Source organism: Odocoileus virginianus, chromosome 12 (assembly GCF_023699985.2).
Source record: "Odocoileus virginianus isolate 20LAN1187 ecotype Illinois chromosome 12, Ovbor_1.2, whole genome shotgun sequence".
Lineage (NCBI taxonomy): Eukaryota > Metazoa > Chordata > Mammalia > Artiodactyla > Cervidae > Odocoileus > Odocoileus virginianus.
The window spans coordinates 37,668,318-37,695,159 of NC_069685.1; the positions used below are offsets into that span (position 1 = coordinate 37,668,318).

Genomic DNA, 26,842 nt, shown 5'->3' on the forward strand with positions numbered 1-26,842 from the left:
GAAGACAAACAATAGATATAGTATGTGAAAGTGAAAGTGAAGTCACTCAGTTGTGCCCAGCTCTTTGTGACCCCATGGACTATAGCCTACCTACCAGGCTTCTCTGTCCCTGGGATTTTCTAGGCAAGAGTACTGGAGTTGGCTACCATTTCCTTCTCGAGGGCATCTTCCTGACCCAGAGATCGAACCCGGGTCTCCTGCATTGCAGGCAGACGCTTTACTCTCTGAGCCACCAGGGAGGCCTCTATAGCATTAGACATATTTTTGACAATTAAAAATGGATATTTATGATATCATTACTTACAAAAATTCTTTTAAGAACTATTGTGAGATCATGGTAAGATTAATTCTAGTCAGAAGTATGAGTGTTTTTATTTCTTTAGCGGTAATTTACAGTTACTGTTTGTAACAACTTTAGCTTTTTATTAGACCTCCACAGCAGTGATCCTCAGGCTGTGGGCTTGGAAACCGGTTAGAAATGCAAATTCACAGACTCCAGCACCATCTGCTGAAGCAGAGACTTAGCAGTGCAGCCAGTGAGCTAGCTATGGTTCAACAAGCTTTCTAGATGACTCCATTACACACTCAAGTTGAAGAACCACTGGGCTAGAAGCAGTGGGATCTTTCTTGTCTTATTTGAGACTTGAAAAGCTAATGGAGAATTTTTGCCTTGCTTCTTCTTTGAATGGGTAAACCCAGTTGCTAAAAATACCCATCAATGAGGAGCATTAGACAAAAACAATGGGGGTTCCTCTTCTAGTGGCTTTTCAAGTTGGCGGCTTGGAAAACAAACCACATCAAGAATGCAAGAGGATTGCAGGGGAAAAGTACGTTTATTTAATTTTCAGAAAAATGAACTTTTTGAAAGTAGTTAAAAATTGCCACGGAAATTCTGGTGGTCTAGACAAAGATCAATGAGTGACCTAAAATAAAACTCTTTTACCTTTTTAATTGTTTATTTTGGGGAAACACGTCTTTGGAATCCGTGAACCTTGAGCTGTGCCCCTCTTCTGGTGGAGAGTAGCTGGTTCAGACATTTCCCCAGGGACCCTGTAAACCCAGCATTTCCTGAACTGGCCCAGGGATCCTTTACTAGAAGAAGTTTCCAAAAGACAAGGAGGTCATTTCTTTCCCGCCCTGCACCCCGCTCCCCCGCCTCCGACACCCCATCCAGTTGAGACTGAGAACAGAAAGTTTGATCATTCTTTAGGAAAAGAGAGTGTAATGAGACTCAGGGGGTGTAAAGAAGGCTTGTTACATCTATGGCTGAGGACACAGCCCCAAGAGCCTTCTTTTCCTTTCTAATCAGACAAATTTCAAAAGCAGACAGTGGCTTCTAAGAAACATCCATGACCCAGGGCCCCAGCAAGTCAGTCCTTCTTGTTACATCCATGCACTAGCTGACCACATACCTTGAAAGTCACTACAGAGAAGGAAAGTGAAAAAAACAGGGTGACTCCTAGTTCCTGTTCTTTCCAGTCCTTTCTTCTTTGTCATCCAGTCAAAGATAGACAGTACTGGTAGAATGTGATGGATCAAGATGTGAAATAAAGACAGCTATTTTTTTGTTAATATATTCATTTATTTTAATTGGAAGATAATTGCTTTACGATGCTGTGTTAGTTTCTCCTGTACAATGAATGAAGTGCATGTATACATATACTCCCTCCCTCCTGAGTCTCCCTCCCACGTCCTACCACATCCCACCCCTCTGGGTTGTCACAGAGCACCAGGTTGAGCTCCCTGCACGATACAGCAAGTTCCCACTGGCTATCTATCTCTTTTACATTTGGTAAAGTACATGGTCCAATGCTTCTCTCTCTCAATTTGTCCCACCCTCTCCTTCGGCTGTGTCCAGAGTCCATTGTCTGTGTCTGTGCCTCTATTACTGCCCTACAAATAGGTTCATCAGTACCATATTTCTAGATTCTATATATTTGTGTTAGTATATGTATTTGTTTTTCTCTTTCTGACTTCTCTTTGTATAATGGGCTCTAGGTTCACTCACCTCAGTTCAACTGACTCACACTTGTTCCTTTTTATGGCTGAGTAATATCCCATTGTACGTATACACCATACCTTCTTTATCCATTCATCTGTTTATAAACATTTAGGTTGCTTCTATGTCTTGGCTATTGCGAATAGAGCTGCAGTAAACATTTGAGGTGCACCAATCTCTTTGAATTAGAGTTTTCCTCTCTTTTGGATATATGCCCAGGAGTGGAATCATATTTTTAGCTTTTTGAGAAACTTCCATACTGTTCTCCATAGTGGCTGCACCAATTTTCATTTGCACCAACAGTGTGAGAGGGTTCTCTTTTCTCCACACCCTCTCCAGCATTTGTTATTTGCAGAGTTTTTGATGATGGCCATTCTCACTGGTGTGAGTTTTCCCTGATTTTTAAAAAAGGAATCCAAGATCTTCATTTTGTACCAGACCTTGCCAGTTCTGCAGCTGACCTAGTTCTTCTACTAACATTAAATTGTGCATAGATGTCAACTTCCTTTTTGCCTTTATTGGTTCTTATGAGTCTGTTTATGAACGAGGATTTGGTTCACTGCTGTCCACTGCTCTTTTCCCTAATCATTCGAGATAAATCTTTACAAATGCATTGGTTTGTAAATTGTTTGGTTGCAGAGATCAAGATTTATCTGCATTGGCAAGCAAATTCTTTACCATTGAGCCATCTGGGAAGACCCCTTCTTTATTGTAATAGTATTCTGTATCTATTCCAGCTCCCAATTTTTTTTCCCCAAATACAAGTAAAGGAGTAAAAATCCATACATCCAAAACTAGATTTCCTAGAGGAGAAAAGGGGCCTGTTAGAACTTGAGAAGAACAGTACTAGGTAACAGGAGGATACAAATTATTTTCCTTATTATCAGGTTGATGTATTTTTTACATCTGCATCTCGGAAGATGAATTTAATATTTTAAAATCTAACTCAAGTGTTGTCATGAATATCTGGGAGCAGAATGTGAAATACTTTGCCTAAGGTGCAATTTCTTCTTGCCTTATAGTTTATTTATAGCAAGTATTAGTGTGGTTTAACTATCAAAAATAAAGAAATATGTCTATATTCAATAATGCAATTTTCTACAATTCTGAGGAATAATATATTTTGTTGGACATGAGTGTGTTGCATCATGTTAAAATTTTGTAATGACTTTATGTTGTGCAATGATGTTAATATTGTATTAATAACTCAGATTGGCAGGTAAAGCAGACTTCAGTTTTCTTCAGTCAACATTTATAGCCTAACTGCTTTAGGACACTATGTTTCACAGTATTTGGTTCATAATAAGACTTTTGGAGAAATGTCTGTTTAGTTTTTTGGCCCATTTTTTGATTGGGTCGTTTATTTTTCTGGAATTGAGCTGCAGGAGTTTCTTGTATAGTTTTGAGATTAATTCTTTGTCAGTTGCTTCGTTTGCTATTATCCTCTCCCATTCTGAAGGCTGTCTTTTCACCTTGCTAATAGTTTCCTTCATTGTGCAAAAGCTTTTAAGTTTAATTAGGCCCCTTTTGCTTATTTTTGCTTTTATTTCCATTACTCTGGGAGGTGGGTCATAGAGGATCCTGCTGTGATTTATGTCGGAGAGTGTTTTGCTTATGTTTTCCTCTAGGAGTTTTATAGTTTCTGGTCTTATGTTTAGATCTTTAATCCATTTTGAGTTTATTTTTGTGTGTGGTGCGAGAAAGTGTTCTAGTTTCATTCTTTTACAAGTGGTTGACCAGTTTTCCCAGCACCACTTGTTAAAGAGATTGTCTTTTCTCCATTGTATATTCTTGCCTGCTTTGTCAAAGATAAGGTGTACATAGGTATGGAATTTAGAAAGATGGTAACGATAACCCTATATGCGAGACAGCAAAAGAGACACAGATGTATAGAACAGTCTTTTGGACTCTGTGGGAGAAGGCGAGGGTGAGATGATTTGAGAGAATAGCATTGAAACATGTATATTATTATATGTGAAACAGATCACTGGTCCAGGTTCGATGCATGAGACAAGGTGCTCAGGGCTGGTGCACTGGGAAGACCCAGAGGGATGGGATGGAGAGGGAGGTAGGAGGGGGGATTGGGATGGGGAACACATGTAAATCCATGGCTGATTCATGTCAATGTATGGCAAAACCACTGCAATATTGTAAAGTAATTAGCCTCCAATTAAAATAAATAAATTAAAAAAATAAGACTTTTGGAATTTCCCAATTTGTTTGGCTTAGAGAAGTTTTTGACAGCTGCTAGGTATATTCCTACCTAGCGTTATATATTGTAGAATAAAGTGGAGACCATCACATCATAATAATAATTTTATTAACAGGAAAAAAACTAACGAGTAAATTTCTGTGACTAATCCTCTAGATAATTAGTTGTGCAGTTATCTGTTTTATTCTCCTCCTTTCCTCTTGTATTCTGTGATGGCAATCTCTGTTTTTATTTACAATGTTAGAAAATAAATTGGAAGATATTTGCTCTCTTGTTTGTTTAGTCATGCAATCAGAAAAAAAAAACACAACAACTGTATGAAACAACTGATCTAACCTTCTTTTGGAACAAGGAAAGGTAAAAATTAAATTAAAAAATTGCAAATGGTCTCCAATACCAGCCAGTTGAATAAAGACACAGTAATTATGCCAGGTGCTTGGACTTACTGTTCCTGCCCACTGGAAACTCTTTTTAGTGCTGGAGACATACAGCATGTGTGCTTGAACTGAGTGGTCAGAGAAGGCCTTGCTGAGAGCCGACATTCAAGCTATGCCTGAATGATAGAATAGGGCACTGGAAGGGCTTCCTCCTCCTGGACCCATCCCTGCATCTTTCTGCCACTCCAACCTTCTTGCCACCAGCAAATTCTCAGGCTTTACCCTGACTTCTGATTCTCTCTGTTTGTAAACATCATAGTCATCAGGGCATTCTTCCTTGTTTAGTCGCTAAGTCATGTCTGACTCTTTTGTGACCTCATGGATTGTAGCCTGTCAGGCTCCCTCTGTCCAAGGGATTTCCCAGGCAAGAATACTAGAGTGGGTTGTCGTTTCCTTCTCCAGGGGATCTTCCTGACCCAGGGATTGACCCCACGTCTCCTGCATGGGCAGGCGGATTCTTTACCACTGAGCCACCAGTTGCTTCAGTCGTGTCCGACTCTGTGAGACTCTATGGACTGCAGCCCACCAGGCTCCTCTGTCCGTGGGATTCTCCAGGCAAGAAGACTGGAGTGGGTTGCAGTACCCTCCTCCAGGGGATCTTCCTAGATGTCTTCATTTCTCAGTTGTCCATGGAATTTTTCCAGCAAGAATACTGGAGTGAGTTGCCATTTCTTCCTCCAGGTGATTTTCCTGAACCAGGGATTGAACCTGATCTCCTACACTGGCAGACAGATTTCTTACCACTGAGCCAATAGCATCTTTCCTAGACACCTTCGTTTCTCAGTTTAGAGCTCTGGTTCAAAACCTTCCTGAGTAATACATTTTCAAAAAGCTGTGGAAAGATACAGGTGAAATGAACATGGTCACAAAATCTTACACAATTTTTAGGGGATTAAAAGATGCCACTGAAGACTACTCTTGGAAACTATAGGGGTACATGGACCCCAAGTTGAGGATTCCTCCTTTACCTGCCCTTCCTTTTTGATTTCAACTACAACTACGGTGACAGCCACACCTGGAACTCAGGAGTCTGTGTCCTCATCAGAGCTTCAGCTCTGTGGATCTGACAGATTGCCATCCAGACATTCCCTCCCCATAGCCTAAAGTCACTTTCGCTCAGATTGTTCAATAGGGAACACATGTATCCCCAACCATCACTGTTTTTTCCTTCCCTCCACTTTTGTCTCCACCTACTAGTTCTGTCTTGGTGAATAGCAGTACCATTCTGTAAGCCATGGTATCTGGAATCCCAGGTGCCTACCTGCGTTTTTGTTCCTCTCTGTACATTCTGAATCAAATATCCTTTCATCTTTTCCTCATTCCCAGTGACACAGATGCTTCGTATCGCATTCCCATTCCCTTTACCTATGCCTTCTAGTCTCTTTCTTGGATATTATCAGAGTGGGAGTGGGAAAGCATCCATTCAGAAAATGAGTGAACTTTCTGATACAAAGTTGCTGAGTAGTAGGGGACCAGTCAGTTCTCATTAAAAAGGAATTTCCTGGGAAAAAATATTTACAAACAATGCAACTGACAAAAGGTTAGTAGCCAACACATAAAAAAGAGATCATACAACTCAGTGTATATATATATATCCAATCAAAAAATGGGCAGAAAACCTAAACAGACATTTCTCCAAAGAAGACATATCCATAGCCAACAGGCACATGAAAAGATGCCCAATATCACTAATTATTAGAGAAATGAAAATGAAAACTACAATAAGATATCACCTCACACCTATCAGAATGATCATCATCAAAAAATCTATAAACAGTAGATGCTGGAGAGGATATGGACAAAAGGGAACCCTCATGCACCGTTGGTGGGGATGAAAATTGGTGCAGACACTATGGAGAGTAGTATGGAGTTTCCTTAAAAAGCTGAGAATAGAACTCCCATATGATCCAGTAATCTCACTCCTGGGCAGGTATCTGGAAAAGAAGAAAACCATAATTCAAAAAGATACATGCACCCCAATGTTCATAGTAGCACTATTTATAATAGGACATGGAAGCCAGCTAAGCGTCCATCAATGGATTATGGATAAAGAAGATGTGACACAATGGAATACTCTGCAGCCATAAAAGTGAAATAATGCTATTTGCAGCAACATGAGTAGACCTAGAGATAGTCATACAGAGTGAAGTAAGTCAGATAGAGAAAGACAACTATCATGTGAGATCACCTATCTGTGGAATCTAAAAAATAATACAAATGAGCTTATTTACAAAATAGAAATAGACCTATAGACATAGAAAACAAATAAACTTATAGTTACCATAGGGGAAAGGAGGGGCGAGGAAGAATTAGGAGTCTAGGATTCATAGACTCAAATACTATACATAAAACACACAAGCAACAAGGGAACTATATTCAATATCTTGTAGTGACCTAAAATGGAATAGAATCTGAAAAAAAACAACAGAGTCACTTTTCTATGCAGCTGAGACTAACACAATATTGTAAATCAACTAAACTTCAGTGATAAAATTATCAACGAATAATGTATTTTTTCTAACCTGAAGACAGTTATTTTCTCATTGTCTTTTCACTGACCAGTTAAACAAATTCATTTCCCTTAATTTTCACATATTTCCATCTTCATTTCTATCTTTTCAATGCTTTCAATATTTTCCTCATACACATTAATGTATAATTCAGAACTGAATGTTGGCTCTTGGTAATTTAGTCAATTTATCAATAAATATTCTTTGTCCTCAATAAATCGAGATCTAATGCTAGAAGATAGCTAGGGAATGCTGACTAGATTTACACATAACACAATTAGGAAAAACAATTTAAGGCAATATAATACAGAATGTAATAAAAATTAAAATTTTTAAAAATTGAAAAATGATCAAACAGCAACAGACCTGGCTTTGAGATGAGCAGAAAAAAGTGAGACCAACCATAAACTATTGATTAAGGGTTAGTGATAGGCAGATCAGTGATTTCTGATTTCAGGGAAGTCATAAATGGAAAAGTATTATGGCAATTAAAAGAATGCCACCTAAGCAAAGTTGTTTTCTGGGATTCTCCCCCTTTTGCTTCCTCTTCAGCTCTGCTTAGAGGAGCCCCCTTGGGGGAGAGGCTAAGCTCTGATTCTTCCCCATGGAGAATAAAATCTGAGCTCCTGTCTCTCACATAATAGAGGTTCTGTTTTCATTTGTTTTACATATTTGCCTTCTCTGTTAGATCACATTTAAATATGAAGTTCTAGGGAAGAAAAAGGAAAATATTGTTATGGATGATGAATAAAGTTCCTCTCTATGCAAAATATGATTTTGATTGGATTCTTCCATCAAAAGTCAGACTGTTAAATTTTTATTATAGACAGTATTATTTATCTTTATTACATTACTGTATGATCTGTCTCTCTTGAGAATTCTAAGGTTTATAAGATTTTACTGTTTGGGTCTCAAGTGAAAGATTTCTTTTGTTTTTCTTAGTTATAGTTTTATAGAACCATAGACTTTGGCAGTGTAAAAAACTGCAGAGAAATGTCTACCATCCCTCTGACTTTGGTAGGTTAGTTATAATTAATTGTATTTTATAGGTGTCATATTCAAGCCCCCAAAACATCGCTGGTCCAAGACATGGTATGACATTGAATGCCAGTGAAAATTAAGTCATTCATGTCGATTTTGTGTTAAAGTGCTTGAAATTCATTTATATCTTGAATACTTTGCTGGTTAATATCCAGAAAATTTGAACAAAATAAGTGCATTAAAATTCCACAGTTTCAATATGGGGATAGTAGATTACTTAATTGCTATCTTTCATCAATTTTTTATTTCTTTAATGACTATTTCTCTTTCCTCTTTTCTTTAATAGAAACTGGCTCTCATTTTGTGGTTTCTGCTCCCCTAGAGCCACCTACATGCATATGTATAATTGAATCACTTTGCTGTATATGTGAAACTAACAGAACATTGTTAATGAACTATACTTCAAATAAAATTTTAAAAGTAGTTAATGACAACAATAAAAAAGAAGCTATACACTCTCACTTTAGGGAGGCATTGGAAGCCCACTTGCATCACTTGTTGATTATAAAACCTCTATTAAATTTTATCTCTGCTGTTGTGAGGCTCAATCTACCAGCTACTCTCTGACCTCTATGTTGCTGTCATTTATTGCTTTCTTGCTAGTTCCTCTCATTCAATGAAGACTAACAAACTATCTTATGATCTCTCTCCACCCTAAGTCTCACTTTTATCCTGGGTGACATCCAAGTTCACGTGGACAACCCAGACCATTTTCTAGAAGTTTCTTGACTTTTTCAGCTCCATTGACCTTCATTTCCACTTCACTTTAGCTGGCCTCCTGGATATATATGGGACATCATGAATTTTTCCACCTCTCATCTGGACCAACCCAGAAATCATTTCAGACACTTTATGGACATGGTCTCAGTCTGTACTCTTCAACCTTATAGAGAACTTGGGGCTGAGACAAATGTACCAAAGACTCATGTTTGATACATCCATCCTCAACTCATCCTCTAGCACACTGCAGCCCTTATTCACTTCCATAATCCTCTAAACTTTGGAGCAGCAATGGCTGTGTTGAGCCCTCCCTCTTTCTTGGTGCAGCTTTCACTTGGCTTCTGTGACATCTCATGCTTCTGGTCTTTTTCTATTTTTTTACCTTAAGGTTATATATATATATATGTATATATATATATATATATATATATATATACATCTTCTTTATATAATATAATCCTCCAGTCCCTTGGCTAAAAACTTGCTCCACATGCAGATTGTTGTTTTTCAGTTCTTAAGTCATTTCCACGGACTACAGTATGGGTTGCAGTATGCCAGGCTTCCCTGTCCTTCACTATCTCCTGGAGTTTGCTCAAACTTATGCCCATTGAGTCAGTGATGTTATACAACCATCTCATCCTCTGCCATCCCCTTCTCCTTCAGCCTTCACTCTTTCTCGGCATCAGAGTCCTTTCCAATGAGTTGGCTCTACACATCAGGTGGCCAAAGTGTTGGAGCTTCAGCTTCATACCATATGCAGATGACTTCCCAAATTTTATCTTCAACCCTGTCTTCCTCCTAAGTTTCAGAGACTTATTTCCAACAGCCAGCTAGATATTTACATTTCTATGTCCACAGAACCTACAAGTCAACCTGTCCTAGAAAGATAACATCATCTCCTGTGCCACCCTGCCTCTTCTTCTGGAAAACACTGGAGATAGCACTGTCAACCACCCTCTGCCCATGCTGGAAAGTGAGTATTTTTATGCTTCCTTTCTTTGTACAAACTGTCAGTTTTTATATTCTAACAGCATATTGAATCTACCTCTCTTTATTCCACTGCCTTTTCTTTATTGAAGGCACCTCATCCATTGTGTTGATTATTGTTTCAGCTTCCAAGTTGGTCTCCCTTTATGCAGTCTTGACTTTTTCAATCTGTTCTCTACACTGCAGCCTGGGTGATTGTTTTTCAAATGCTATTTTTTCATATCACTCTCTTGCTTAAAAGTCTTTAAGGAGTTAAGACCCACAATGTTGGAGGCATCACGCTCCCTGATTTCAAACTATGTTACAGAGATTAGTAATCAAAACAAGTTGGTACTGTCATAAAAACAGACACATAAATCAATGGAAGAGAATAGAGAGCCCAGAAATAAACCCATGCATGTATGATCAATCAATCAATTTATGACAAAGGGACCAAGAATGTATAATGGCAAAAGAACAGTCTCTTCAATAATGCTATTAAGAAAACTGGACAGCCACATGCAAAAGAATGAAATTTGACACCATCTTATGCCATACAAAAAAATTAAGTCAAAATGGATTAAAGATTTGACCATAAAATCTGAACTCATGAAACTCAGAAAAAAACAAGTAAACTCCGTGATCTAAGTCTTGCCAGTGATTCTTTTTCTTTTAGATATGACATCAAAAGCAAAGGCAATAAAAGTAAAATAGACAAGTGAGAGTATATCAAACTAAAATGCTTCTGTATAGCAAAGCAAACAATCAACAAAAGGAAAATGTCACCTATCCAACTGGAGAAAATATTTGTAAATCATATATCTGATAAGGGATTAACATCCAAAATAAATTTAAAAACTCATACAACTCAATAACAAAAACCAAACAATCTACTTAAAAAATGGGCAGAAGATCTGAATAAACACATTTTCCCAAAGAAGACATACACATGGCCAACAGGTTTGTGAAAAGGTGCTTGATATCACTGATTATCATGGAAATGCAAACCAAAACCACAGTAAGATAGCACCTCATGTGTGTTAGAAGGCTATCATGGAAAAGCCAAGAGATGAAAACTGTTGGTGAGGGATGTGGAGAAATGGGAACCCCGAGGCACTGTATGCAGGAATGTAGATTGGTGCGACCATTATAGCAAACAGTATGGAGATTCCTTAAAAAATTAAAAATAGAACTACTACTGTAGTTCAGTTGCCCAGTCATGTCCAACTCTTTGCGACTCCATGGACTGCAGCACGCCAGGCCTCCCTGTCCCTCACCATCTCCTGAAGTTCATATCTATTGCAGTGATGATGAATGAATGGTGAGTGAATCCCTTTCACGGATCACTGCCTTGTCGTGGCGAAGGGGCTTGTGTAACTCAGTGACGCTATGAGCCATGATGTGTAGGGCCACTGAAGATGGACAGGTCATAGTGGACAGTTCTGACAAAATGTGATCCACTGGAGGAGGGAATGGCAAATCATCCCAGTATATGTGCCATGAGAACCTCATAAACTATATAAAAGGATAAAAAAAGAACTACTATATAATAGATTAATTCCACTTCTGGGATTTTATCTGATAAAAAACACTGACTTGAAAAGATATATGTATGTCCATGTTCACTGCAACATTGTTTTACAATAGTCAAGATATGGAAGCAATCTAAGTGCCCATCCATGGATTAATGGATAAAGAAAATGCAGATGCATAGAGCAGATTGGTGACTGCCAAAGATGAGAGGGGATGGTAGGTTGATGAAATTTGTGGTTGGGAGTGTCAGCAGGTACAAATTCCAGTTGTAAATAAGTCATGAGGATGCAACATACAGCATGGTGACTAAAATTAATAATACTGTATTGTGTATTTGAAAGTTGCTAAGAGTAAATCTTGAGTTCTTATCACAAGAAAAAAATTGTAACTATGCATGGTGTCAATTGTTAACTTCTTGTGGTGATCATTTTGCAATATATAAAAATATAAAGTTATTATGCTATATACCTAAAACTAATAAAATGTTATATGTTAATTATATCTCAATAAAAATCATTAATATTTCTTTATTGCTTAAAGAATAAAACAGCAGTAATCAAAACCAGTACACTTACAGGTGTAAACAAATACAATTATATACACTTTTTTGATCATTGGTAAATACTGTTTCATAGATTGATATGAACCATAGCATTAGTATAACTATCTTTCAATTGTCTTAATGAAGTGTTAGCTCTTTTGCATAAATCATATCATTTATTCTTTACTGAAAATTTTAGAATAATTCTTCTATCAGTTATTGAGAATAAAGAGTTAAAATCTACAACAATGATTCTGAAATTATCCATTGCTTCATTAATTCTCATTTTTTCCTTTATGTATTTTAAAGCTCTGTTATTAGATGCATCCACATTTATGATTGTTATACCTTTCTGATATATTGGTTACATATAAACAATATATATTTTGTTATTAAGAAAACAAATACTTTTTTTGGTCTTTTGTTATTAAGAAAAGACACTTTATCTGTGAAAGTACTCCTTGCCTTGAAGTTTAACATTAATATAAACAATCTAGACTTTTTATGCTTACAATTTGCATAGCATATTTTTCTTCAACTATTTAATTTCAATACATTTGTATATTTATACTTAAAGTGTGTCTTCTGAAAATAACATATATTTGAATCTTTAAAAATTCATTCTGATAATCTCTTATCTTTTAAGTGGGATGTTTAGTCCAATAGGCTTCCCCGGTGGCTTAGATGGTAAAGAATCTGCCTGCAATGTGGGAGACTGGGTTTGATCCCTGGGTTGGGAAGATCCCCCAAAGAAGGTAATAGCTCTCACTCCAGTATTCTTGCCTGGAGAATTCCATGGATAGAGGAGACTGGTGGGCTACAGTCCATGGGGTCGCAAAGAGTTGGACACGACTGAGCGGCTAACACACACACACAGACACACAGACACACACACACACACACACACACACACAGACACACACACACACTGGTATGATTAGGTTTAAGTCTACCATTTTACTGTTTGCTTTCTGTTTTTTTTTTTTTTCAGAATTTCAAGTATTTTATTTATTGTAAATCTTATGTTTGTATGTGTATATATATACACAAACCAAAATTTTTTTAAAAAACTAAAGAAATTCAATTATTAAACTTATTAATAAACTTTGTTGTGAAAAGTTGTGAAAAAATTTTAGGTGCTTAAATTTTCATCATTCATACCAATTCTTCCATAGTAAAAATTCACTTTTTATCACAGCTGAGACAATAACTCACAGATACCACTAATTTTCTTGCACTTATCTAAGAAAACTTTTTCTTTCTTTCTCCAGCCTAATTTCTTGAAAAATATTAGAATCAACAAAGACATTATCAAGCACACCTTAGTAAATGTAAACATTCAAAAGTATATTAATAGCAATCTTTGAAGTTTCAGATTTTGGACTTAAAGTGCTCATGAGATTCTCAAGTGGTTTTATGATAGCTCAACTGATTGAAGATATTATAATTGCTCCTGCTTTTTATTACAGCTATGAATCAACAACATATCTGATTAGTTCTATTAAATACTTCGTACCTTAAAGTTTATAATTTATTTAAAATGATGCTATTGTAAAAAGATGCTATGTTTTAACATGATTCATAATAGAAGTTCTATTTTTAAATTAACTTGGTTAATATTCATTATCCATAGATAGATCCATGGAATCTATTATCCATAGAATCCATAGAACATTTATCCATAGAATGTTCGTAAAAATGGAAGATAACAACTGTGTGTATGTATACACATACACACTTTTAGTATGTTTTTGCACTTTTTAAATAGCATTATATCATCTTAATTGTGTATTTTGTGCATTCTTCTGAATACAGAGTATTCCTTTATTCATGTAGTGAATGAGATACACAAAATTCTAATGTATGATAATTATTTGTGCAAGATTAAAAATATTAGATATTAATTGGCAGCTAATTAGTTTTCACAGGTATTAGATTATTACATGTTCAACCAGAAACTACACTAGTGATAACTAAGGTCAAAATTCAGAGTTACATTTAAGCACATAATGACAAAACTTGAAACAATACAGTTAATTTGAGAATCATTATAATAACATAATTCATGTCAGGTGCATTAACCTCACAGATGACTGAATAAAATGTATTCAGTAATGGAAATGAAAATGTTATTCTAAATTCCCTGGCTTTCCTGCATTTCTTCTATTTCTCATTTCCCACTACTCAAGTTCTGTTTTTCTGTATTAATAAAGTCTGTTTTGTGGTATTTTGTTTTCATTCATAATTGCAGCAGGAAGAAAGGCCTTTCAAGAAAATATCAAGAAAAAAAAGTATTAGCTCAGTTCCCTGAAGATGTCTGCAAAATGAAAGGCTAAAAAAAAATCAAGTGAGGGAACTATACAAAGGAGGTGGAGGCGGAGGAGCAGGAGGAGCAGGAGCTAAATTTCCCTGAAATGATTCTTTGGGCTGTGGTGGAGGTGGCCTTGATGGGTACTGCTGAGGCTGCCTGGCTCCATAAGTTGGTACTGGAAATCTGTTTGTCTGTATAGGAACGTTTCTGGGAGGAGCCACTGAAAAAGCAGGTCCAGGAACACTCGCTGGCTGTCTAGAATCTTTTGCTTGATTTTTGCCACCTGATTTATTTGTCTGTGATCTCTTCCTTCTGCAGTAGCTTTTCTGTAGCTGGTCTCTCTTAATGAAGACAAAAACAGCCAATACAATAAGAGGAACAATTAGGAAGAAGAATACCAGGAGTCCGTCCCTCAAGGCAGTATTTGTTTCGTTGTACGTAGGTCCACTGTCCACACTTCCTCCGTATCCTTTAGTCTCACAGTTGGGGGGAGCCCAGCCATTGTCACAGTGACAATTTTTATTGCTATTACATACCCCGTGTCCATGACAGTTTTCCTGAATGTCACAGTCATAATTCATAATAGAAGCATTTACACATGCGAAATTTCTACAGATCTTTCCAACATCACATCTGGTGCCTTCGTTCACCATGCCAGGATCCGGAACATCGGATCCAAGCTGGAAGTCCACACCCCAGCATTTGGTGCCTTTTCCAGGAGTCTGAATGATAGCAGGCACAACTCCGAATACAGGCAGTTGTTGTACATTCTCACATTGAAGCTTTCCACACAAAGCATTCCCAATGGCACACTTCTTGTATTCATTGCCAGAGAAACCACAGTTGCCAAATCTGTCACCTTTGGAATTCATATCAAGGAAACATTCCTTTGGGGCAGCCTTGGCTTTTGAGCCAAAGATGGCTTGACACTGAGCATCATAATACTGGCACATGCCATTGTAACAATAGGCTTTGTTATTCTGGCAAGGATACCCATTCTGAATAAAAACTTGCTTTCTGTTTGTTTCTTTTCTTTCTGGTTCTCTTTTCCTGTTTTCTTTTATTTCAATTAATTGAATATATATTTTTTAGAACACCATTTTAATTTATAAATTGGATTTTTAGTGAAACCCTTTTGCAGTGTTAGTGGTTGCTCTTGGGATTACAATATGCATCCTTAACTTTTATCCTTGATCCATTTACTACCTTCCCATCTCTTGCGTTATAATTATCATGTATATTTCATCTACTTATGCTATAAATCCCAGAAGAGTGTTACAGTTTTCATTTTAAAATCACATGTATTTTAAATATGGAGAAGGTAATGGTAACCCATTCCAGTACTCTTGCCTGTAAAATTCCATGGACGGAGGAGCCTGGTAGGCTACAGTCCATGGGGTCGCAAAGAGTCCGACGTGACTGAGCGACTTCATTTTCACTTTTCACTTTCATGCACTGGAGAAGGAAATGGCAACCCACTCCAGTGTTCTTGCCTGGAGAATCCCAGGGACGGGGGAGCCTGGTGGGCTGCTGTCTGTGGGGTCTTACAGAGTCGGACACGACTGAAGCGACTTAGCAGCAGCAGCATTTTAAATGAATTAAAATAATCATCTATAGTGTTATAACATATTTTTACAATTTTTGATGTTCTATCCCCCTTTGAAGATTTGAATTTCCATCTGGTATTATTTTCTTCAGTCTAATTTCCTTCAACTTTGCAGTGCTAAGTTGCTGTAATGAATTTTGCTACTTTTCTTTTTATCTGTATATGTGTTTCTTTCAGTTCATTCATAAAGTTTGTTTTCACTAGGTTTAGAGTTCTGGGTTGTCTGTTTTTTTTTCTTTCAGCAGTTTAGCTGTTAGTTGACTGCTCACTCTGGTCGCCATAATTTCTGATGAGAAGTCAACAGTTAATAGAATCATTATCCAAATTATGCAATTTGTCTTATTTATTTATTTATTTTTCTGGTTACTCTCTACATTATGGTTCTATAGTTTGATTGTGGTATGCCTAGATTTGTTTATTTTGAATTTATCCTGCTTGGAGATTTCTTAGTTTATTGAAACTTTTAAACTTATGTCTTCCATTAAATTTGGGAACTATTCATTCAGTATTACATCGAATATTTTTTTTCTGCCCCATTTTCTGTTTCTGGGATTACAGCTACCAATATGTTAGTTTTTTTTGTTATATCTTTCATTCTGTTTGAAAGCTCTCTCAGAAGTCTGGCCAGATTTTGTATCTTCAGATTGGAGCATAGTCAGAGATAGAGGTTGATATCAATGAGTATTCCCTTTTTGCTTTGGGTGTTAGAAATCTTAAAAACAACAACAAAATCAAGGCTCAATCAGAGAAAACTTGTTTTGCATATATGATTCCTTTCCACACTTATATTTTTCCATTGTATTAACCTCATTAAATATTACTCTTTTGCAAATCATCTTTATTTTGTAAGAGCCACAGTATAATAAATGTGTAACATATAATAAGTTTTCATGAAGAAAATGAAAGAGGCTCCACCCAAAACTTACAGGAAATAACCCCTAATTGCCCGAATCTTAACTGTGAAAATTGACTCACTGAAAGAAATATAGTTAAATATTCATTTAATGAATATTATGTATTTTGAATTATTTGACTTATTATTATTAGAGATGAACAAGATATAATCCTAGTCTTCAAATAATTTAAAACTGATAAAAGTGTAAAAATAACATAAATAATAACTTTGTGATAAATTTGTCATGGTGACCTCTGCTATTTCAGAGATCAAGCAAAGTTCTATGGAGCAGAGAGAAGAAATTGTGAGAAATTCATATTTGACGAGGGTCTTAGGGAGACCGTGATTCTGACATATGGGGAAAAAGTCACCAAGTCATACAGTGACCTCCTTGTGAAACTATCAGAATCTGAGGATCAGGGGCAAACCATCAGTGTAAAGTGGGTGTTAAGTTAGCAGAGGAGACCATGACTCAAATAGGGACCAGGGCTCCACAGAGCTGAATACCAGGAGCAACTTCATGGTAGTTGGGAAGTAGCAGAGAGTTTAAGAGCTACAGATCTAAGCTAAGCTGGCCAAATGGCATCAGCTCTCACAAATGTGCTGATTAATGTGGGTGGCAGCGTGGAGGCGGAGGTATGAATGTGTTTGCAGCTGCAAGCAAGAGGACCAGACAAGTTCTGTTGGCAACCTAAATGCTGTTCCAGTTGGATTTAATTGTCTCCAGCAGAAAGTAAAGCTCCTCCATGATGCAGGTGAGTGAACATGGTCTGATGAGTTCCTGCTGGATAGTCAGTTAAGGCTACAGCTAGATATTATGACAGAGATGGAGAAAGAGAATTGAGACATAAAATGAGATAAACAGATTGGGAGTAGAATTTTACAGATTTCATTATGGTAAAATTAAAAATAGTTTTTTATCAAAAACAACAAACTGTGCTTCACAACTGTGGATCACAACAAACTGTGGAAAATTCTTAAAGAGATGGGAATACCAGACAACCTGACCTGCCTCCTGGGAAATCTGTATGCAGGTCAAAAAGCAACAGTTAGAACTGGGCATGGAACAACACACTGGTTCCAAATAGGGAAAGGAGTATGTCACCCTGCTTATTTAACTTATATGCAGAGTACCTCATGCGAAATGCTGGACTGGCTGAAGCACAAGCTGGAATCAAGATTTCTGGGAGAAATATCAATAACTTCAGATATGCAGATGACACCACCCTTATGGCAGAAAGCAAAGAAGAACTAAAGAGCCTCTTGATGAAAGTGAAAGAGGAGAGTGAAAAAGTTGGCTTAAAACTCAACATTCAGAAAACTAAGATCATGGCATCTGGTCCCATCACTTCATGGCAAATAGATGGGGAAACAGTGAGATACTTTATTTTTGGGGGCACTGAAATCACTGCAGATGGTGATTGCAGCCATGAAATTAAAAGACGCTTACTCCTTGGAAGAAAAGCTAAGACCAACCTAGACAGCACATTAAAAAGCAGAGACATTACTTTGCCAACAAAGGTCCATCTAGTCAAAGCTATGGTTTTTCTAGCAGTCGTGTATGGATGTGAGAGTTGTACTATAAAGAAAGCTGAGCGTCAAAGAATTCATGCTTTTGAACTGTGGTGTTGGAGAAGTGGTGTGGACTGAGTCCAAGAGTCCCTAGGACTGCAGGGAGATCCAACCAGTCCATTCTGAAGGAAAACAGTCCTCAATAGTCATTGGAAGGACTGATGCTGAAGCTGAAACTCCAATCCTTTGGCCACCTGATGCTAAGAACTGACTCATTGGAAAAGACCCTGATGCTGGGAAAGATTGAAGGCAGGAGGAGAAGGGGACAACAGAGGATGAGATGGTTGGATGGCATCACCGATTCGACGGACATGAGTTTTAGTAAGCTCTGGGAGTTGGTGATGGACAGGGAAGCCTGGCGTGCTGCAGTCCATGGGGTTGCAAAGAGTTGGACATGACTGAATGACTGAACTAAAGAGACTTCCCTTGTGGTCCAGTGGTTAAGAATCTGTCCAATGCAGGGGATGTGGATTCGATCCTTGGTCACGGAACTAAGATCTCACATGCCGTGGGGCAACTAAGCCCACAGGCCACAACTACTGAACCCGTACACCACAGTGAAACACTGAGTGTTTCAAATAAGACCCAATGAAACAAACAAACAAAAAACAAGAAGCCCAAACATGTGCTAATCAAAAGGTAGTTAAGGGCTTATAATGAAAAGTTCTCACATATTTCTTCCATTTTCTATTTCTATTTTCTATTCTATTTCTTCCTCCCAGGAGAAAGCTACTTTTCAACTCCTTCTTCTTGAAGTTTCAGCCTTTCCGCATGTAGAATACACATAACATTAGCACTTGATTTATCAATTTTAAACATGATTTAACACTTGATTTATTTAGACCTGACTTTCTGCTATGATAGATAAAAATTCAATTCAGTTACATAAGTTATTAAATTTCACTTTTACTTTATGCCTATATGTTTATTATTTTTTCTTTTTCCCTCTGATAAATTTAAATTATGTATTTTTAAATATAGTATAGTAGTATACTATAAGTATAGTATACTATGAAGTATAGTAGGTGTACAATATAGTAACTCACTAATTTTAAAGGCTGTATTCCAATACAGCCTTTCCTTGGTGGCTCTGAGGTTAAAGCCTCTGCCTGAAATGCGGGAGACCCAGGTTCGATCCCTGGGTTGGGAAGATCCCCTGGAGAAGGAAATGGCAACCCACTCCAGTATTCTTGCCTGGAGAATCCCATGGAGGGAGGAGCCTGGTAGGCTACAGTCCACAGGGTCGCAAAGAGTCGGACACGACTGAGCTTCTTCACTTCCAATACCTTACAGGTCATAAGCAAAAGGATCAGTTTTGCAGGCATGGGTTTACATTTCCCTGTGACCAGTTTAATTTTTGCCTGGAGGTAAGAATAGGTGTTTTGAAGTGTTTTGAAAATACAGTACCTGGCATTATATAGGTAGTTAGTGTCATAAATACGTTGGTCTGTGCAGTATTGAAAACAAGATTTGGATTGGAATGATTTACTTAGACTTATGAGTTGGATTACTCTTATTTTAGCCTAATTACATTGAATCCAATTAGAGCTTGCAAGTTTTACTTTGATGAGAGGTGTCCTGTAGAACATCATTTTCCCAAGTCTAATGGGTCTTGAAAAAATAAGAGTTGTCTGTGTATATGGACAGGTTGTATGCTGACAAGTCAGATGCACCCTGTTGAGGAGAAGTTGCAGAAGCCCTTATGATTTGAGGCTTTTTGTCGCTCATAGTATAATAACAGGGAAAACCTAGGGTTCAGAAATGGCTAATCAATGATATTCCATGGACATAATCTGTTTCAGTCCTTCCCAGGATCAAAGTGACTGTAACCCTGCATAAGGGCAAAGGTTTTGGAGACAGAAAAGATATAGATTTGAGTCTTGGTTCTACTACATACTAATTGCATAACTGTTTGACCTAGAGAGAATCAGCTTGGTCTTTCTGAGCCTCAGGTTATCTTGGTGAACTTTTATGAGAACTGAAAAAATTGTATGAGATGATTTATATATACTCTTTGATATATATGTGTGTATACATATACATAGCTATACTATGTATGTATGTATGTATATAGTATGCATATATATACATACATAGTGTATATATACATATATAATATATATGTGTATGTGTATATATACACATATATATATCATACACCACTTTGCTTGGCCCCAGAATACAATACATGTTTAATCCTGGAAAAAGCTGTATTCCATTTATAGTTATTATAATATCTTGGCTATATTCCCTGTGTTGTATAATATATCCTTGTTGCTTATTTTATACACAATAGCTTGTACCTTTTAATCCCCTATCTCTATATTGCCCTCCCCACTTCCCTCCCCTACTGGTAACCACTAGTTTGTTATCTAGATCTGAGTCTGCTATTTTTTTTTTATATTCACTAGTGTTTTATAATTTTTAGATTTCACAAATAAGTGATATCAGACAGTATTTGTTTTTGTCTGACTCATTTCACTTAGCATAATGCTCTCTAAATCTGTCCATGATGCTGCAAATGGAGAAATATTATTCATTCGTAAGACTGAACATATATATATATGCCACATCTTCTTTATCCATTTGGTGCTAGTGGTAAAGAACTCACCTGCTAATGCAGGAGACATAAAGAGACGTGGGTTCGATCCCTGGATTGTGAAGGTCCCCTTGGAGGAGGGCATGGCAACCCACTCCAGTATCCTTGCCTGAAGAATCCTCATGGAGAGAAGAGCCTGGTGGGCTATATAGTCCATGGGATCGCAGAGTCAGGCATGGCTGAAGCAACTTAGCATGCACTGATGAACACTTAAGTTGTTTCCATATCTCAGCAATTGTAAATAATGCTGTTATGAACCTTGAGGTTTCTTTTGAATATAAACAAAACAAGGACTGGAATTACTGGCTCATATGGTAACTACTTTTAGTTTTCTGAGAAATCTCCATTGCTCAGAAATGTTCTCCATTTCTCCACAATTCCTGTAGTAATTTACATTCCCGCCAACAGTGTAGGAGGATTCCCTTTTCTCCACATCCTTGCCAACATTTGTTATTTGTGTGTGTGTGTGTGTGTGTGTGTGTGTGTGTTTTATGACAGGTGTGACGTGTTACTTCATTGTGGTTTTGATTTGCATTTCTCTGATGATTAGTGACATTGAGTATCTTTTCATGTGCCTGTTGGCCTTCTGTATGTCTTCTTTGGAAAAATGTCTATTCACATCTTCTGCCCATTTTTACTTTTTATTTTTTTGATGTTGAGTTGTATAAACTATTTATGTATTTTAATATTAACCCCCTATTGATCGTACCATTTGCAACTGTTTTCTCCCATTAGTATATTGTCTTTTCATTTTGTTGGCAGTTTCCTTTGTTATGCAAAACTTTTATGTTAAATTAGGTATCATGTGTTGAGTTTCACTTGTATTTCCTTTGCTTTAGGAGACAGATCTTAACTGCTACAAGTTATGTCAAAGAGTGTTCTGCCTGTTTTAGACAATTAATTAAATCATGTATTTTAAATTCTTGTTGCATACTAGAGACACTAAATCTTGACTTCTCACACTGGAATATGATTCTCTTTCAACTTTTGTCTCTGTTTCACCAAATTTCTGGCCTTTCACTTTAAATTGCTAAGGTTGATAAGATACTAATTTTATTTAGTAATCGTAATTAATTCATCTGCTTTTATTTAGTGACTGATTCTGAAACTGGAAAATCAGCAAATACTGTTTACTTTGCTATCACTATGTAATTGCTTTTGCTCTGGCTCCCATTCTGCTTTGATTCTAGCTCTTTCTATAGGCATCTTTTGTTTTTTTCCTGAAGATTTTACTTAGGTTTCTAATTTGTTGCACTGACTGCTTTTATTACATTCACAAGTTCTTAATAACTTCTCAAGAATATCATCATCTGCAAATATTTTCCTGAGATCACTTCTTCCTGGAGTTCTGTATCTTCTTATAAGGTTTTATAGTGAGTTTGTAACTATTTTATTCCTTTGCAACAATTTTATATGGTCTTAATAAAGAACAAACATCAATACTTGCAGTTGCTTCTGTTTTGACCTTTGTTACTCTGACATTTACTGAAGCAGGAGATGCGTGATTCAACCTAATTCTATTTTTTTTTTAATTTTAGTCTTTTCAAACTTTGTATATATGAAACAGAATTAATTTTCTACCCCACCCCTGGCCCAACTGGCTCCTCTTTAAAATGCAAATATTCTGAATGGGTTAAACCTTCATTCTCAAGGTGCTCCAGAGGCCTTGTTCACATCTTATTTTCAGAGTCTCAGGCAAACCTCTTTCTATCCTATCTCAGTTGCCATCCTTTTGCTGCCAAGTCCTGAGTCAGTATCTGTGGCTGAGACCTCTCTTTGGAGCCCTCTGCTGCCTAGGAGCTGAGGCCTGTGACATTGTAATGTCATTTGGATGTCACTCCAGTGCCATCCCTGTGTCAGAACATTCAGAGCTGTTCACCATCTCTCCTCCTCCATCTGCTCCACCTGCTATGGTCCTGGCCTCACCCAGAGAAAACATCACCTGTTTTCTCAAGTCAGGGATCTGAGGGTCATTCCTGACTCCTTTTGTGTTTTTACTCCCTGGGGTCTCCCCAACTGTTGCATCAAGTCCATCCCACAATATTTCTCAAAATCATTCTTTTCTTAACCTTCACTGCCACCACTTGAGCTGATGCCATAATCTGAAATATGTCAGCCTTCCCAACTGGTCTTTTTGACTCTCTTAATTTTCATAGTTTATGAAATTCTCAAGGCAAGAATACTGAAGTGGTTGCCATTCCCTTCTCCAGCGGATCACGTTTTGTCAGAACTCTCAGCCATGACCCGCCGGCCCTGGGTAGCTCTACACTGCATGGCTCATAGTTCCATTGAGCTGCACAAGGCTGTGGTCCATGTGATCAGTTTGGTTAGTTTTCTGTGATTGTGGCTTTCATTCTGTCTGCCCTCTGATGGATAAGGATAAGAAACTTACAAAAGCTTCCTGATGGGAGAGACAGAGGGGGAAACCGGCTCTTGTTCTGAGGGGCAGGACCACGTTCAGTAAATCTTTAATCCCATTTTCTGTTGATGGACTGGGCTGTGTTCCCGCCCTGTTGCTTGATCTGAGGCCAAACTATGGTGGAGGTAATGAAGATAAAGTCTTCCCTGGTGGCTCAGAAGGTAAAGAGTCTGTCTGCAGTGCAGGAGACCCATGTTTGACGCCTGGGTTAGGAAGATCCCCTGAAGAAGGAAATGGCAACCCATTCCGGTATTCTTGCCTGGAAAACCCCATGGATGGAGGAACCTGGCAGGCTACAGTCCATGGGGTCACAAAGAGTCAGACAGGACTGAGTGACTTCACTTGACTAATGAAGATAACGGCAAAGCTAAAGGCAAAGGAGACAAGGAAAGATACACCCATTTGAATGCAAGTTCCAAAGAGGAGAGATAAGAGAGCCTTCCTCAGCAATCAATGCAAAGAAATAGAGGAAAACAATAGAATGGGAAAGACAAGAGATCTCTTCAAGAAAATTAGAGATGCCAAGGGATTATTTCCTGCAAAGATGGGATCAATAAAGGATAGAAATGGCATGGACCTAACAGAAGCAGAAGATATTAAGAAGAGGTGGCAAGAATACACAGAACAACTATACAAAAAAGATCTTCATGACCCAGATCACCATGAAGGTGTGATCACTCACCCAGAGCTAGACATCCTGGAATGGGAAGTCAAATGGGCTTTAGGAAGCATCACTATGAACAAAGCTAGTGGAGGTGATGGAATTCCAGTTGAGCTATTTCAAATCCTCAAAGATGATGCTGTGGAAGTGCTGCACTCAATATGCCAGCAAATCTGGAAAACTCAGCAGTGGCCACAGGACTGTTAAAGGTCAGTTTTCATTTTAATCCCAAAGAAAGGCAATGCCAAAGAATATTCAAACTACCGCACAATTGTACTTATCTCAAATGCTGGCAAAGTAGTGCTGAAAATTCTCCAAGCCAGGCTTCAACAGTACATGACCTGTGAACTTCCAAATGTTCAAGCTAGATTTAGAAAAGGCAGAGAAAGCAGAGATCAAATTGTCAACATCTGTTGGATCATTGAAAAAGCAAGAGAGTCCCAGAAAAATATCTACTTTTGCTTTATTGACTATGCCAAAGCCTTTGACTGTGTGGACCACAACAAAATCTGGAAAATTCTTAAAGAGATGGGAATACCAGACCACTTGACCTGCTTTCTGAGAAGTCTGTTTGCAGGTCAAGAAGCAACAGTTAGAACTGTATGTCGAACAACAGACTGGTTCCAAATAGGGAAAGGAGTACGTCAAGGTTGTATATTGTCACTCTGCTTATTTAACTTATATGCAGAGTACATCATGCGAAATGCTGGGCTGAATGGAGCACAAACTGGAATCAAAATTACTGGGAGAAATAGCAATAACCTCAGATACACAAATGATACCACCCTTATGGCAGAAAGTGAAGAAGAACTAAAGAGCCTCTTGATGAAAGTGAATGAGGAGAGTGAAAACGTTGGCATAAAACTCAACATTCAGAAAACTAAGATCATGGCATCTGGTACCATCACTTCATGGCAAATAGATGGGGAAACAGTGAAAACAGTGAGAGACTTTATTTTTTTGAGCTCCAAAATAACTGTAGATGGTGACTGCAGCCATGAAATTAAAAGACGCTTACTCCTTGGAAGAAAAGTTATGACCAACCTAGACAACATATTAAAAAGCAGAGACATTACTTTGCCATTAAAAGTCCATCTAGTCAAAGCTATGGTTTTTCCAGTAGCCATGTATGGATGTGAGAGCTGAACTATAAAGAAATCTGAGTGCAGAAGAATTGCTGCTTTTGAACTGTGGTGTTGGAGAAGACTCTTGAGAGTCCCTTGGACTGCAAGGAGATCCAACCAGTCCATCCTAAAGGAAATCAGTCCTGAATATTTATTGGAAGGACTGATGCTGAAGCTGAAACTCCAATCCTTTGGCGACCTGATGTGAAGAACCGACTCTTTGGAAAACACCCTGATGCTGGCAAAGGTTGAAGGTGGGTGCAGAAGGGGATGACAGAGGATGAGATGATTGGATGGCATCACCGCGATGGACATGAGTTTGAGTAAGCTCCGGGAGTTGGTGATGGACAGGGAAGCTTGGCGTGCTGCAGTCCATGGGGTCACAAAGAACTGGACACAACAGAGTGACTGAACTGAACTGAATTTCTACCTGGGACACACTTCCCTCTCCATTTGTTCTTATTGCTTTTTAAAAAGTCTTCATTGACTTTCTTACAATATTGTCTCTGCTTTACGTTTTGGTGTTTTGGCTAGGAGGCATGTGGGAATCTTACCTCCCTGACTAGGAACTGAACCCACAACCTCTGCATTGGAAGGCAAGGTCTTAACTACTGGGCCACCAAGGAAGTTCTGCTATTTATCTTTTATACACTTTTCCTTTTAGGAAAATAGGAGAGAGGCCTATATGATGTTAAAAACTCTTGCTAGTATATCCACATCACCTTTCTTATTTATGACAATATCTCACTTTGCAGTACAATTTTCCTTCATTAGCCTCTTCTATTGAATAATTAAAATTGTGTTTTTCTTACTCAATATGATGTGCCTTGCCTGGCATGTAACAGAGGCATAATACATATTTTTGAGTGTTGAACAAATGAATGAGTGTTTTGTTTACTGTTCCTTTGGAAGCTCTTTGATCAAAGATTAAAGCTCTTGATCTTTTTAACATCTGAATAGTGAATTAGGTTAATCATATACAAGAGACAGCTCCTGACTAATACATTTCTCACTTGGTTATTAAACAGCCATTATATTGGATTTTATTCTTGGATGGGATTTTTTCTTTCGTTCCTGCAAAAGCAATTCTCACTTCCCTGTTCTACTTCCTACTGGTCAGGCAGCGAATGCGTGTCACTTGCTGTTCTCTGGGGCTTCCCTGTTTCTTAATGCTCTTTTGCAATAATTGAATGTTTTTTTTTCTTTAATTATGTAGAAGTATAGTTGATTTACAACGTTGGGTTAATTTCTTTGGTACAGCAAAGAGATTCTGTAATACATCCATCATATCTGTTATGTTTCTTGTTCTTTTCCACGTGGTTTTTCACAAGAAATTGAATATAGTTCCCTGTGCTTTATAGTTGGTCTTTGTTTATCCATCCTATGTATAATAGTTTGCTCCTGCTAATCCCAGACTCCAAATCCTTCCCTCCCCAACCTCTTTTGCCCCTTGTAATCACAGCATTTGAAAAGTTTTAGTAAAAGAAATTTTTGATTAGAAAGATAGTGAAGGGTTTTTATCCACAAAGGCAAAGTATAACTGAATAGAGATAAAATGCTTGCAAATATACCTGACAAATTATAGTATATTTGAGTGATTATTTTAATGGAGCATATTCTAAATATCTACCATTCAAGTTCTAAAATTAAAAACTGCCTCAGCTATGAGTTTAATACATTGATGACAAATATGTTG

General features: G+C 37.6%; 1 pseudogene; it reads right to left on the reverse strand.

The window, feature by feature from the left end:
• Positions 1–13,287: 13,287 nt before the first annotated feature.
• On the reverse strand, positions 13,288–15,278 carry LOC139037752 (disintegrin and metalloproteinase domain-containing protein 9 pseudogene; annotated as a pseudogene).
• Positions 15,279–26,842: the final 11,564 nt, after the last annotated feature.